At 34.5% G+C, this 13,596-nt stretch overlaps 1 long non-coding RNA gene across 1 annotated transcript in view; it reads right to left on the minus strand.

The window, feature by feature from the left end:
- Positions 1 to 445: 445 nt before the first annotated feature.
- The window catches only part of LOC309843587, a 75,982-nt gene continuing 62,831 nt past the window's right edge, over positions 446 to 13,596 (minus strand). The window contains exons 3-4 of the long non-coding RNA XR_014300231.1: positions 11,189 to 11,260; positions 446 to 651 (exon numbers count right to left, since the gene is read on the minus strand). This is a non-coding gene — a long non-coding RNA (uncharacterized lncRNA). The remainder of the gene's footprint in view (positions 652 to 11,188; positions 11,261 to 13,596) is intronic.

A 13,596-nucleotide genomic window follows, 5' to 3' on the forward strand; every position in this document is an offset into this window, starting at 1 on the left:
ACAATGAAATATCACCTCACATCTAGGATAGCTATTATAAAAAAAATATTGGTGTTGATGTGTAAAAACTGGAACCTTGTACAGTGTTGGTGGAAATGTAAAATGGTGCAGGAGCTATAGAAAACAATGTGGAATTTTTTCAAAAGATTAGAAACAGAGCTACCATATGATCCAACATTCTCACTTTTAGGTATTTATGCAAAAGGATTGAAATTAAATCTCAAGTATTTCCATCCCCATGTTTGTTACATTATTATTCACAATAGAAAAGGTGTAAAGACAATCTAAATGTCCATCAATGGATGAATAGATAAAGAAGATGTGGTATATACTTATGATTAGATTTTACTGTCTTAAAAAGAAGGAAACCTTGCCATATATGACACCATGGATGAACCTTGAAAACATTATGCTAAGTGAAATAAGCCAGTCACAAAAGAACAAATACTGTATGATTCTACTTTATATGAGGTATTTACAACAGTCAAACTAAAAAAACAAAGAGTAGGAGTGCTTGGGTGGCTCAGTCAGTTAAGCGTCTGTTTCTGAAGGGCTCATGTCATGATCTCAGGGTCCTGATCTCAGCCGCACATCTCCCTGCTCCTCAGGAGGCCTGCTTCTCCCTCTCCTGCCTCTTTGCTTGTGCTCGCTCTGTGTCAAATAAATAAATAAAATGTTAAAAAAAAAAAAGAGTAAAAAGAATGTTGCCAGGGGCTAGGAGTAGAAAGAAACGGGAAGATGCTATTCTGTGGGTATAAAATTTCAGTTATGCAAAATGAATAAATTTTAGAATCTGCCAAACAATACTGTGTGTATAGTTAACAACATTGTATACTAGTTAATAATACTATATTATACACTTAAGATTTTGTTAAATAAATAAGTGCTAGGAATATAATGTACAACACAATGACTATAGTTACCACTGCTATACAGAATATAACATGTGGCATATATGATATATATGAAACTTGTTAAGAGAGTAAATCTTATGAGTTCTCATTAAAAGGAGAAATTTTTTCTCTCTTTTTTTTCCATTTCTTTTTTTTTTTAATTTCTACATAAGATTATGTATGTTGACTAAACTTATTGTGGTAATCACTTCATAATATATATGAGTCAAACCTTTAAGCTGTGCACATGAAAGTTAAATAGTGATTTATGTCCATCATGTCTCAGTAAAACTGGGGAAAAAAGGAAAAATACCTAAAAATTTGTTAAAAGGGTAAATAAATCTTGCGTTTTCACAATTCAAGAAGGAGTAGTGTGCGGGAGGAGGATAATAAACCTAAGGACACTGGGAATGGTTCATCACTCATATACCTACTGATAGATTCAAGACACTGGGGCTTAACATTTGCAAAAGAACTGAAGCAGTAACTGGGACCAGCTAGGGGTGGAGGACTTTTGGAGAGAAATCGTAATTATCTTGAAGATAATCTAGAGCCATTGAAGAGTTTTTAAAGTAAGGAGATAACGTGATTAGATTATATTTTAGAGCTATTATTTTTCTTGAAAAACATGGAAAATTGGTTGCAGAGAGCCATAAAACTGGAAAATTAGACTAAGAAGTTCCTATTAATTTTTGGTTTATAAATCTTTCCTTCTAAATCCAGGCAGGAGATGATAATGTTGTAAACTGAGACAGTGGGCATGGCTATCTAGACAAATGGGAGAAAAGAGGAATTCTTAGGAAGTTTAATTGCTAACACTTGGTGATTGGTTTATTATCCTCAGGTTCTATTTCAGAATATTTCCTCTTCTCTCATCCTTTCTTGGAACCTTAGTTCCATGATGAAGATTTAAAATCACCTTGAAATTTATTATTTAAATTCATTTAAAATCACCTTGAAATTTATTATTATTATTATTATTACTACTACTACTAAACTTATTCCAAAATATAAATGTAAATGGATACTTAGCCTTTTGAAAATCTGGATTATCACTGACACAGAAATATTGCATTAAGGTGCTGTTCCAGGAAGTGGATTCTGCACAAAGTAAAGACTTGGTATTAAATGTGAGCATGCAAAACTAAGGAAGTACTTCAGACTGCAGAAAATTTGTGATATGTAGTTTTGGCAACATTTAACCAAAGCAGAACCAAAAAAGGAGTTTGATCGTTATACTACGGTGATATTGGGTGGCATTTTTAAAAACTATAAATGCTGGATTCATAGTTACTATGTGACCGGGAACTAAGATTCTCGAAATATGATGAAGGTGACATTTTTGGAAGAACATCCAATATTTGCAAACAAGGTTTGCCTAGTAATTGAAAGTTGGCTATATATTAAAAAGACTTACCGAGTTTCACCATGAATTTTAGTAGAAGATATAAGCTGTATGTCAGAAAGTTAAAATTGAATTTATTTTCCAAAATGAAATTGTTTTAAATATCGCCTAGTGAATTTATCTCTGAAAAGCATTATCATATAATATTTACTCTTTCCGGACCAGATAATGTAAATGGCTGTTTCCTGCCTTTGAGAATCTTTGGGCCTAAAATGGATGACAAAAACAATAAACATAGAAAAGCAGACAAATGAATCTCCACCATATAGAAATTCTGAGAGGCAATGCCTTGAAAGAAGATAAGTTGAAAGAAAATAAATTCAATAAGGAAGGGCTTATATTTTGTAAGTGACCCTATGCAGGAAATTAAATACATATAAGCAGATATGAGACAAGAATTGGAAATGTTCGTTGGGTATTCCTTTCAACATTCCCAGTGTCTGTAATGATATTCATTGTAGAGCACTTTCGTATCTATTATCCCTCTTTTTAAATCCTTCAAGTATATTAAAAGTTATTTACATATTATACATATTTACAATCCAACTCCCAGGAGTCAGTCTAACAAAGTTTCTACAGAAATTGAATATCAATTACTTAAACCTGAATAACTGTATGCCCAAAGTTGTTTCCCTTTACCTTTTTTATTCTCCTGTTCTGTTCTATTAGTTAATTAATTTATTTCTAGGATGTTTGTCTCTAGGCATTTTATTGCATGTATATGCTACTCAGAGTATATATTTTTGAATTATAATTAGCATATTCTTATTTTCTCCTTAAATACTTTTTCTTTGTGAGTGTAGTTTATTTGTTCTTTTCCATTTAAGTTAGTAGGTCTAAAGTCTTCTGTGCCACCACATTCAGAGGCAGAATTGCTTTATCCCCTCTCCCATCTACTCCCTGCAGTCTTTCTCTGAAGCTTATACATTCTCTTTAAACTCAGCTTCAACAAGATTTGAAGAAGGCCAGTTTTAGTTTTGATTTCCTTCTTCCTCTTAGTTTAGTTTTTTTTTTTCCTAGTTTTTTTTTTTAATTTTTTATTTTTTATAAACATATATTTTTATCCCCAGGGGTACAGGTCTGTGAATCACCAGGTTTACACACTTCACAGCACTCACCAAAGCACATCCCCTCCCCAATGTCATAATCTCACCCCCTTTTCCCAAATCCCCTCCCCCCAGCAACCCTCAGTTTGTTTTGTCTTAGTTTAGTTTTAAAGTTCCACCTCCACACGATTCTTTCCTCATCGCCGCCAATATAGAAATTGTGTCCACTTCTTTCTTCCTTTAACTTTTACTTTCTCATCTTTACAAAAACCGTTTTGAAGATCGGTGCTTCCTTGCATTCTGAACTTTGCCTTCAGCAGAGTGTACTATCTTCACCAGAGGCTCAACAGGAATAGCAAGAATGAGATAATTACCCTTTAGCCAATGTTATCTTCCTTTTAAATGTTGAAATAGGAAAGGTAACCAACTGTAACAGAAGTCTATTGATACTGCCTAACCTCATACCTTCCGTGTCAGGCATGCAACCCTGTCCCACCAGTGCCAGCTACACAGACAGAACCTCCGATGTCAGGCACAGAAGCTGCAGCTTGCTTGATTTTCTTCTGATGTTCCAGAAGGGAGACTCTGAAGTACCTTGCATGGGGTTGATACTCATCATCCATAACTAATATTCAAGACAATTAATACTTGTGTGTATGAGCCACAGGTGATAACACCAGTTTTAAAAAGCTCCGCAGATCAGCATGCTTTTCTTTTCCAAATTTATCTGGTAAACCTTTCCTAACATGTATGACAAGTATTTTTACTGCTTTGTCTTCAACTTTAATACATCTGATGACTTCACCGAATTACTGGATCAAATTTCTGACTTTGCATTTTCTTCTGTTGACTCTCATTCAAAATTCTCTGATTTTTTAGATATTTTAAATATTTTCTCCTTTTTTTCTTAATTAGTTAGAGAATTGTCAGCCTAAAAGCAGGCCTTTATCATGAACATACCTGGCTTATTACTTTCTCTTTTTCATCTTGCACTATACTGCTTTCCAGTGAGGAATGCGTTTCCCCCAGAAGGAACATTCCATCTCTAGTCACAGGAGAAGTTAAATGGCTGCTTAACTTCACTCCCCTAGTGGCTTTTCTCTCTCTCCCGACCCACACATTCAGCTGCAGAACACCTTTTACACTGGCAAACAGAGAGCATTTTTGCACCCAGGACGTCATTCAGCAAAGCTTTGTGTTTTCTTAAGAAGAACATATAGGGTTCAAATATAATAAATAGCCATTCTCGGTTCCCACTTAGAAAAAAACTTAGATTTCCCATCAATCAATTGAACAGCTCTGTTTTTGTCCTTGAAAGTTAACTGCTTCTACTCTAAAAAGTTCTTTAGTGGGACAGACCAACAGTTCTGGGCATAATCAGGATTTAATGATGCTAAATGATGCCTTCTAACCTCATGTCTTCCCTTTCTGAACCATTGAATTTTGGCGCTTTTTCAGGTGCATGGCCAATAAGTGTGGGACTATCTTATCAGAGCCTTAGATGCCTACTTGGTGGGCATCTGGAGCTGTAAACCCTGGTAGCAAGTGTCTACACCTGGTGTCTGAAACTATATACCCAGTCAGCCCCAACTCAAGCAAAGTTTTGATATTTTCACACTTGAAAGTAACTTTCCTCTTTCCAGTTTTTCTCCAGCTGAATTTCTATACACAAAAATATTGAAGTAATACTTCCTAAAAATAGGCAATGTAATGAGCACTTTGTACGCTTTAACTCAGGAGATCCTTAGAACATCCTGTTGGGTAGATACTATTATTATTTTCACTTTACAGATAAAGAAACTATAACACAGAAAAGTATTCTAACTTATTTACTGCAAATAGCTAGCAGGTGACACAAGACGATTAGACACTGTATTGTAGTCTTCTTGTTAAATACTTTATTATGTGTGTAAAAAAAAAAAGTAAATTTTAAATAAATGCAAATAACCCCAAATCTTAGGCAAGTGCATCAGAATGTGTTTGAATTTTGTACACAAATATGAGAATCCTTGTGTAATTTTTTTTTGTTTAGGGTAATTTAGCATATTTGCATTGTCAAATTTATATACTTAATCTTATAATATTGTTCCAATATCTTTTTATTATTATTTTTCTTTTTTTTGGATATGTAAGGTATAATTCTATTTTCTTTCTTCACTATTTGATAGCTATTAAAAAAATCTTTGTCCTACTAGAGATTACTTTAACCTTTTTATATAACAAACTTGAACTGTATTTCTCTTACTATCAGTTACATTCATATGTTATATATTGATTCTTCTCAAAGAACAAAAATTTAGCAAGTTTGTTTTTTTTTCTAATCATAGTTGTTTTCCAGTTTTAATATAATTTAAAATTTTTCAGTTCAGATTTACTTTATTTTTAAATTGTGTTTCTTTGTCCAAAAATTAAGATGGCATTTGTATTTAGTTTGTTTTAACCATTCATTATGTTAACTCAGTGTTCACTTGACATCATGCTGACCATGAGATTTTTCTTATAAATGTTCTTAACTTCTTTATTTTGATTCAGCTTCAAAGCACTGCATATTTCAAACAGGAATATGTCTGTGAAGATTTTTTCCATGTTATAAGTGTGGAAATTACACTGTTAAACCATGTGTGTCTGAGAATTTTCTTCTTTTTCCTTCAAACACTACACAGTTATAGAGTTCTTTTTTGTAATATTTTCCCTCAAAACACTCTTAATTTCAGTGTCTTCTAGAGGTAGTGATATAGAAAAAGTTTAATGTCAAACTGATATTATTTCTTTGTATGTAAACTTTATTGATTTCTGCCTGAATATCCTTTGGAATTCTCTTAATCCATGCACTTAAAAAAATTCACCAGGCTCTCTAGGTATTGGTATACTTACGTTAATAAACCCAGATTCTTTTTTTTTTTTTTAAGATTTTATTTATTTATTTGACAGAGAGAGATCACAAGTAGGCAGAGAGGCAGGCAGAGAGAGAGGAGGAAGCAGGCTCCCTGCTGAGCAGAGAGCCCGATGCGGGACTGGATCCCAGGATCCTGAGATCATGACCTGAGCTGAAGGCAGCGGCTTAACCCACTGAGCCACCCAGGTGCCCGTAAACCCAGATTCTAACTCTCCTTCAGCCTAGGTAAGCTATCCTTTCCAGATTCTAATTATTACTTCTATTTGGTTTCATAAATATCTAATTCTATCCTGTTGTCATATATATATATATGGTATAACTCTTTTTGTTTGTTTGTTTAGGTACTCTGCTTGTAAATAAAGTACATGTTTACTTTCCATAATGTTTATCTTTTCTTTGTCCTAATATCTTAGCATCTTTCTTCTAAATGTTTTGCAAACTATTCAGAATTTTCTCCTAGACTTGCTTTTATTTCTTGCAGAGATCTTTGTGGTTTTTTTTCTAATTTATATATTATTCTATCTCACCCATTTATTAAAAATCTCTTGAATTGGGGCACCTGGGTGGCTCAGTGGCTTAAAGCCTCTGCTTTTGGTTCAGGTCATGATCCCAGGTTCCCTGGATGGAGCCCCATATTGGGCTTTCTGCTCAGCAGGGAGCCTGCTCCCCCCCCCCCACCTCTCTCTCTCGGTCTTTCTGCCTACTTATGATCTCTGTCAAATAAATAAATAAAATCTTTTTAAAAATTGCTTGAATTTGTATCCTATCTCACTTTATTTTATAGTCCAAGATTTCTTGAATTTTATTTTAAAAGTTAAAGAAAATTCTGAAGTCATTTTGTGCTTTCTCAAATAAAACTATACTCAACAATATTCTTTTCTCTATATCCATGATGCAATACTAAGTTTCCCTATATTACAATATTTATTCATGGTTTCCTAAGAAATTTGGTTTTGCTTTTTAATTGTTAAGTACAGAAAATTCTAGCAAAGCCAGCTACTTTGGTATATTTCCTTACCCCCTTCCCCTCATTTACTCATATTCTTTTAGCTTTTATGCTGACATAGAGGTTGAAGAGAAAAACCTTTAGTAAAGTCTCGGGGTTTTATAATTGCTAAAAGATGGAGCTCCTATAGCAGTCCTGTGCTTATCTGACTATGTGGGAGATAATTTATCACTTAATAGTTTGTAGAGTTTCGTAGTTTTTATTTTGTCAGGAAAAATACATGTAAAAGTACATCCCTTTCATACTACACCACTCTTGTGAATCTGCCAATATCTCCTAATTCCTACCATAATCTTCCCATTCTTGAATGCAAAGAGCATGGCTGCCCATTTACTTTTCTGAAAATGCATCCCATTAAGAATAACTAAATTAAAGAACCCCATTCCTGGCTGTGATACAGTAACTGAAGCTAAACTTGCTACCCCACAATGAACAAGTAGAACACTAAAAGAAAAATGATGAAACAAATGTCTTTACATTGCTCAAAAATCAGCCCATTGTTGCTATCCCTGAGAAGAGAAATACAAAATAGATGAGCTCAATGATAACCTAGACTATCTTCCTATAGGCACCTTCCAGATTGCAGGGAAGTTTAGGAAAAAGTATTCAATTTTATTTCTAAATAACAATGAGAAAACACAATTTAAAACATTACTAAATATTAAGGAATGAACTTAACAAAATTTGTGTATAAAGTAAAATGTCGCTTAGGACAATTAAAGACAGCAAAATAAAGGGAGCAATATGTAAGGTTTCTGAATTAAAAACTTGAATTGTTAAGATTATTCCTCCAATTTATGTATAAACTCAGTGAAATCTGATTTAACACCCAACCATCACTCTTTTACCCCCTAGAAATTGACAAGATCCTAAAATTCATATAGAAACATGAAAGATGTGACATAGTTCAACAAATTTAAAATGAAAGAACAAAGTTGAAAGACTTATGCTACCTAAGTTTGTGATCATTATACAACTGTAATAATGAAGACAGCATTGTATTGGCATAAGGGTACATATCAATGAAATAGAATAAAAGTTTCAGAAATAGACTTAACATGTAACTGATCAATTTAATTTTTGAAAAAGGCACCAAGCTATGCAATGGGAATAATGATAGTCTTTTTTAAAAAATTATACTCAAAGCCCTGATATTCTAAATATAAAAATAAAAACAAGTATTGAATTTTAATGCCATATATTGAAAATAACTCAAAATTGATTATAGATCTACAAGTAAAGATGTAAAACTATCAAACTCCTATATAGCTGAAAGTTTTCTTAGATTAAACACAAAAGCAAAAGGTATGAAAGAGAAGACTGCTAAAAATGAAAACAAAATTTTTCTCTGTGAGAGACACAATTACAAAAAATGAAAAAACAACAACAAATGAAAGCAAAGGAACAAACTAAGAGAAATTATTTGCAATATGCATATCTGATGAAAGACTTCTTTCCAGATTTTATACAGAACTCATATCTGAATAATAAAAAACAAAAAAAAAATAAAGAAGTAGGCAAATGGTTTAGAAAATAGTATGTAAAGAGATACGGAGATGGCCAATTTATACAACAAAGATTTTCAGCACCACTAATCATCAGGGTAATGTAATTTGAAGCCACAATGATACACTACTATACAGACAACAGAATGGGTATGATTAAAAAGACTATTTGTTGTTGTTAAAGTTAGTGTATCTTTTGAACAGTGAAACCTATACCTAACACAGGACCTAGCTATTACACATTTAGGCAAGTACCCGAGTAAAATAAAAACGTATATCCATACTAAGACTTGTAAATAGGAACTTTTACATGGCAAATTCATTCATAATACCCCCAAGCTGCAAACCACCCATATGCTTATCAACAAATTAATGGATAAATAATTTGTGGTATATCCACATGAAGTAACATTTCCCATGGAATGCCATATGGCAATGAAAAATAATTCTGCTGCATATTACTGATGTATGTGGCAACATGGATGAAACTCCATGTACTCAACACATTGCATTGAGCAAAGTAGATATCAGAAGTAATCCTTTGTAATTCCATTTATATGAAAGTTTACAAAAAGGTGTGACAGAAAACAGAGAAATAGAGAGAGCTTTTGGTGTGATGAAAATATTTTAAATCTTGATAGTAATGGTGGTTACACAAGTGAGTCCATTTTATTATATTGTCCTAGTAATATCAGGAAAATTGTTCTACAAATTTCAGGACAGACTGTTCAATTTTTGTGGAGCAGGGTGCCTGCATTTAAGGGACTAATATTCAGATAGTGTGAGTTAGTCTTATACAGTTTTCCTTTGACTAGTTTTCCTCTGTCTTCTTTGAAGCTTAATATGTTGCTGATACCTATTACCAGTTTTCAAGGTTATTGAAATTTGGCTTTTTTTTTAACTTTCGTGCACACTTAAAAAAAAAAAAACAACAACAACTGACATTGCTAACTAGCAGTCATTTATACCTCAGTGTAGCCCTCTTCTCTAAAACCCAAGGGGATTTCTTTGCATTCACGTGGACAAAGACTTAATTCTTCCGGGACCTTGAAAATAGCCAGTTCTCCTGTCTTAACTTAATTATGGCATGTAGTTAGTAAGTTTGCATAACTATGACTATTCTGCCAAATATTTACATGCATTTCTGTTTACCTGAAGCCTTGCTGTGTTCTTATTTTTCACACATTTTGAATTTTTGAGATGCTTTTACAGTTTCGCTATGGCTGAATAATGAATTCTAATTGTTATGCTGTGTTTTGCCTGAACAGATAGGTCCTTGAGCCGTTTTAAATCAAACATAAAACTACAAACACCCCAATAGAAAAATTGACAGAACAGGCAAGTTACAATAAACATGAAAGGATTTAACTTGATAAGTAATCAAAGGAATGCAAATTAAACAGTGAGATATCACATTTACCTATTGTCAGGAAAAAATAAAAATATTCATTGTTTTAAAAGCTTCAGGGAAAGACGCTGCTGGTAGGAATATCAATTGCTTTCTTAAAGAGAATTTTGAATGGATATTTTTAAGAACCTTTAAATGTATATTCTGTTTTGCCTAGAAATTCTACATCTAATAGCTTTTTCTAAATAATCATACAAGGGCACAAATATGTAGGCACAATCACATTTACAAATGCTTTTTTAAATCTTAAAATCTCTACATTTCTAATAATGGGAGTAACTGATGGTATATTACATAAATCACATCTGCCTATTATTTGATGGCTCAGAAACTGTTCATCTATAAAGTATTTCATATTGATGTCACAAATTTTGTTTAAAATATATACATATGTAGAGAAAACAATCTGGAAATGAATATACTAAAATGTTAACCACCAGTTTCTTTTTTTTTTTAAGATTTTATTTATTTATTTGACAGACAGAGATCACAAGTAGGCAGAGAGGCAGGCAGAGAGAGAGGAGGAAGCAGGCTCCCCACAGAGGAGAAAGCCAGATACGGGGCTCGATCCCAGGACCCTGGAATCATGACCAGAGCCAAAGGCAGAGGCTTAGCCCACTGAGCCACCCAGGTGCCCCTAACTACCAATTTCTATGTTGTAAGATTAAAGATATATTTCTTATTTTTTTCTGTTGTTTTTTTTTTTTTTTTTTTTTTTTTCAAAATGTCTAGGGGTGCCTGTGTGGCTCAGTCATTAGGTGTCTGCCTTCGGCTCAGGTCATGATCCCAAGGTCCTGGGATTGAGATCTGCATTGGGCTCCCTGCTCAGTTGGAAGCTTTCTTCTCCCTCTCCCACTCTCCCTGCTTGTGTTTCCTTTCTCACTGTGTCTCTCTCTGTCAAATAAATAAATAAAATCTTTAAAAAGAAAAAAGTCTAAAGTCCACATATAGTGCTACTTTTATATTCAGAGTTTATATTCAGATTTTAGGCATATGATTAACTCTATATCCCATGGGCCCATTTCATGCCTCTCAGTTTCTTTGCAGTCTGTCTGCATTTGGTCTCATTTGCATTCATCCATCCTGTTGTCTGGGATATTCCTTAAAAGGGAAAAAAAGAAAAAAACATTTGATTTTTCCATAGGTTTCTGGTGACTTGTTCGTTTCTAAGTTTGTGTAAGTGCATAAGATCCGTAATACTTTAGCTATACTCTGTCTCTTCAGCCTCATCTTCAGTCATTGTCTCAATCCTCATTTAGTCTATATTTTGGTCTCAGAAAATTCCCCAAATCATCTTTCTCAACCTAATGCTGTACTTATATCAGACAAAGTAGATTTAAACCAAAAAGAGTAGTAAGAGACAAGAAGGTTGTTATGTAATTATAAAGGGGTTAATTAAAGAAGAAGATATAACAATGATAAATATTTATTCACCCAATATTTAGGTATTTAGGAATACCTAAATATATAAATATATAAAGCAAATTTTAACAGATCTGAAGATAATTACAGCAATATAACTATAATACAGAACTTCAGTATCCCATTTTCAACAATGTCTAGATTATTCAGATAGAAAATCAATGAAGAAATATTGTACTTAAACTACACATTAGACCAGATGAATTTTACAGACATTTACTGAACATCTCCAAGTGCTGATAGAACATTTTCCAGGATCAATCACATATTAGGCTACAAAACAAGAGTTAATAAATTTAAGAACATTGAAATCTTATCAAGCACCTTTTCCAACAACAATCTTATGAAACCAGATGTCAATTATAAGAAGAAAACTGGAAGATTTTTAAAAATGTATAGATTAAACAACATGCTACTAAACAATAAATGACACAAGGAAAAATATCAAAAGAGAAATAAAAAATATCTGCAGAGGGGCACATGGGTGGCTCAGTCAGTTAAGCATCTGCCTTTTGCTCAGGTGTTGCTCTCTAGGTCCTGAGATTGATCCCCGCATCAGGCTCCTCACTCTGCAGGGAGCCTGCTTCTCCCACTTCCTCTGTCTCTTCTCCCTTCTTGTGCTCTCTCTCTCTCTCTCTTTCAAATAAATAAATAAAAAACTAAAAAAAAAAAGATCTGGAGAAAAATGAAAATGTGAAACAACATACCAAAATTTGTGGGATGCAACAAAAGCAGTTTTAAGAGGGAAGTTTATATCGATCAAGGCCTACATTAAGAAAAAAGAGCACCTGGGTGGCTAAGCTGGTTAAGCAGCCAACTTTTGATTTTGGTTCATGTCATGATCTCAGGGTTGTGAGATGAACTGTGCATCAGGCTCCATGCAGATGAGGAGCCTGCTTAAGATTCTTTCTCTCCCTCTCCCTCCACCCCATCTCACAGATGTTCTCTCTCTCTCTGTCTCTTTCTCAAAAAAAAAGGAGAAAGAGAAAACTCATATAACAACATTCAACATTACCCCTCAGGGAAAGAGAAAAGGAAGAACAAAGCCCATAAGTTAGTAGAAGAAAGGAAATAAAGATTAGAGCAGAAATAAATTAGAGACTAAAAAGGACCAATTACCAAAATATAGATCAATGAAACTAATACCTAAAACATAAACAAAATTGACAAACAGATTCACCAAGGGAAAAAAAAATAGAGCTCAAATAAAATTAGAAATGAAGGAGATAAAACTACAACTGTTAGTGCACAAATACAGTGACCATAAGAGTCTACTATTAACAATTATATGCCAGCAATTGGACAACCAAGAATAGACCCACTGAATCTGGATCATGATGTAGAAAGTTTGAACAGAATAATAACTACTAATAAGATTGATCCCATAATCAAAAATGTCCAACAGAAGTAGCAAGCTGAGACTGCTTCAGCTAGCCAGAGATCAGCTAGATAGCTTATCTAAAGATTGCAAACACCTGAAAATCCATCGGCAGATCGAAGAGAAGAAAAACAGCAATTCTGGAAACAGAAAAACAACCACTTTCTGAAAGGTAGGACCGGGGGAGAAGTGAATCCAAAACGATGGGAAGATAGACCCCGGGGGGAGGGGCCGGCTCCTGGCAAGCAGCGGAGCAACCGTGCACAAAATCAGGACTTTTGAAAGTCTGTTCCGCTGAGGGACATCGCTCCAGAGGCTAAACCGGGGCGAAGCCCACGCGGGGTCAGCGTGGCCTCAGGTCCCGCAGGGTCACAGAAGGATCGGGGGTGTCTGAGTGTCGCAGAGCTTGCGGGTATTGGAACGGGAAAGCCGGCTGCAGAGACAGAGCCGACAGTGAGCTCACAGCTCGGTGTTACCTTGAACCGGTCGCAGGCTCGGTGAGCTCGGAGCGCGGCCGGAGGTCAGGCAGACGGGAGTGACTGGGCGCTGTTCTCTGAGGGCGCACTGAGGAGTGGGGCCCTGGGTTCTCGGCTCCTCCGGGCCGGAGACCAGGAGGCCGCCATTTGTATTCCCGTCC

Source organism: Mustela nivalis (assembly GCF_964662115.1).
Source record: "Mustela nivalis genome assembly, chromosome: 11".
In the NCBI taxonomy this organism is placed as follows: domain Eukaryota; kingdom Metazoa; phylum Chordata; class Mammalia; order Carnivora; family Mustelidae; genus Mustela; species Mustela nivalis.